The sequence below is a fragment of the Pteropus alecto genome, unplaced genomic scaffold (genome assembly GCF_000325575.1).
Source record: "Pteropus alecto unplaced genomic scaffold, ASM32557v1 scaffold92, whole genome shotgun sequence".
In the NCBI taxonomy this organism is placed as follows: domain Eukaryota; kingdom Metazoa; phylum Chordata; class Mammalia; order Chiroptera; family Pteropodidae; genus Pteropus; species Pteropus alecto.
Window position 1 is genome coordinate 1,700,794 of NW_006432447.1, and position 2,882 is coordinate 1,703,675.

At 39.3% G+C, this 2,882-nt stretch overlaps 1 pseudogene; it reads right to left on the bottom strand.

The window, feature by feature from the left end:
* Positions 1–1,923: 1,923 nt before the first annotated feature.
* Positions 1,924–2,042, bottom strand: LOC112476020 (annotated as a pseudogene).
* Positions 2,043–2,882: the final 840 nt, after the last annotated feature.

Here is a 2,882-nt window from a genome sequence, read left to right on the forward strand (position 1 = left end):
ATCCAAAAAGATATGTGCACACCGATGTTCACAGTAGCATTTTTCCCAATGGCCAGGACATAGAAGCAACTGAAGTGTCCTGTGATGGATGATTGGCTAAAGAAGCTGTGGTATATATATACAAGGGAATATTATTCAGCCATAAGAAGAGATGAAATACTGCCATTTGCGACAACATGGATGGAACTCAAGATTATCGTGCTAAACGAAATAAGCCAGACAGAAAAAGTTCAAAATCACATGTTATCACTTACATGTGGGATATAAACTTAAAAGCAACAAATGAGCAGGACAAATAAACAGAGACCCATGGACTATAGACTAGTGTTTCCCAGAGGACTATAGAGTAGTGGTTACTAGTGGGGTGGGGCAGAAAGGTGGAGGTAGACGGGGTAAAGAGGGTCAAATATAGAGGGGTAGGGGAAGGGTGAAGTGGGTAAAAGGGATCAAATATATGGTAGCTGGAGGAAACTGGATTTTGGGTGGCGAACACACAATAGAATATACAGATGTCAAATGATGATGTACACCTGAAAATTATATGATTGTATTAACCAATGTTACCTCAATAAACTTAATTTAAAAAATTACTCAGAAAAAAGGGTAAGATGCCTTATTTCTACATAAGTCTTAAGCTAATTCTTTCCTAAAGCCTTTTTGATTAGGATCATGTTAAGATCGACAGAAACGTTGAAGTGGATTTTTTTGTAAACTATTTTGCACGTAAAGTAAAAATTGAGTTGCATTGATAATCATTTTGTAGTTGTTTCAGGATAATTATCAGTTCTTTAAACTCCTTGCAACAACACAATTATCAATTCGGTGGTCTTCCTTCCCAAAGTTTATAACCTCGATCTACTCATAAGGCTAAAAAAAGACAAACCTAAATTACAGGTCATTTCGCAAAGGAATTGGTCTGTAACTTTGAAAAATAGTGTCTTGAGAGTGAAAAGCTGTGAATTGCTCCAGAGTGAAGGAGACTAAAGAGACATGGCAACTAAATGCAATGCGTGATTCTGAACTGGGTCTTTTCATTATAAAGAACATTACTGAAGCAACCAGCAATATCTGAATATGTACTGCACATTAGATAATAGTATTGTGTAAATGTTACTTTTCCTGAATTTGATAACTGTACTATTGATATATGAGAATGTCCTTTATCTCTGAAATTTAACTGAAAAAAAAAAACGAAACTAAAAAAAAAATTGGATGAGAACGTATATATAATACACACATTGTATTAATTTCCTATTATTGCTTTAACAAATTACCACAGACTTAGTGGCTTAAAATAAAAAAAATTATTATCTTACAGTTCTGGAAGTCAGAAGCCTGAAATGGGTCTTACAGGGCTAAAATTAAAGTGTCTGCAGGATTAGTCCTTTCTGAAGGATCTAGGGAAGAATGAGGCGCCCTTACATCTTCAAAGTCTGCAATGGCCGATAGAGTCTTTGTCATGATGTCATCTCTTTGGTTCTGACTCTTCTGCCTGCTTCCCTTTTTCCATATATAAGGACTCGTAATTACATTAGACCCAGGATAGTCTTCTTATCATAAAGTCATCTGATTTGCAAAACCTTAATTCCCCTTTGCCATATAACATACTGTATTTATAGGTGCCAGGGATTAGCATGTAGACATATCTGGGGGCCATTATTCTGCCTTACACACACACACACACACACACACACACACACACACACACACAAAATGAGAGAGAAAGCAAATGTGTTAAGATGTTAACAATAAATTAAGAGTATATGGAAATCGATTGTAATATTCTTGTGACTTTGTGGGTTTGAAATTTTTTCAAAATAATTTTTTTTTTTTTTTAGGTGAGGCAACCCTTGGTTGACTTCAGAGATTGCAAGGACCTTGTCAGCTTACAATCTCTTATGCTTTTTTATTTTTTATTTTTTACGCCTACAGCACCTGGTCTTCCTAGGTGGTCTCCCATCCACACACTAACCAGATCTGACCCTGCTTAGCTTTCGAGATCAGACGGGATTGGGCTTGTTTAGGGTAGCATGGCTGTAGACTCTTCAAAATAAAGTTTAATTAAAAAAAAAAAACCCTCCTTACAATAGCGCTGGATATTTTAAGCAGCACAAATCCACAATCCCTTATGTGAAGTTCAAAGAGCTGAAAACTGACTATTTTTTCATAACTCCTTTGGCTTAAAAGCCCCACCTGAACGGTCACAAGGCTCTTCATAGCCTCTATGTACTCCCTTGCTGTGACTGTTTAGCAATGTCCCTTTACTCCCTCTGCACTGTCTCATGTGGGGTGGTTACCATGCCAAGCTCTGGGCCAGGTCCTAGGAGGCAAAACAGGGAGGCAGGGCCCTGCCCTCCGAGAGCCCAGAGTCCAGCAGAGCAAATGCCCAAGCTACCCATTCTACCGTTCGATCAGCAGAACCTAACCCAGGCCAGAGGATGGGGAGACAAGGAGCTGGAGCAGAGATGGTGTTTGGAGGAGGTGATGCATATTAGTAAATGAGTGAGGATCAATGAGGAGAAGATACCCTACACAGGAGAACAGCGTGGGGAAATGCTTGGAGGCTTGAGAGCACGTGGCCTGTTTGAGAAAATCCACTTAATCAGTCTGATGGGACGGAGAGTGGAGGCTAGAGGGCCGACAAAGCCAGGCCATGGAAGAGGGCTTCTTAGCATGAGATGACCACAGTAAGGAAACTATTTTGATCCTGAAGTTCCTGAGGAATCACCATAGGGATTTTTTATTATGGAATATTTAATGATAAAACACACACTAAAATATATGTGGTAGGCAGCTTTTAAAATGGCCATCAGTGATTCCCGCCTCCCGGTGTTCACACTATTGTGTAATTCTCTCCCCTTGAGTGTGGGCTGGACCTGTGA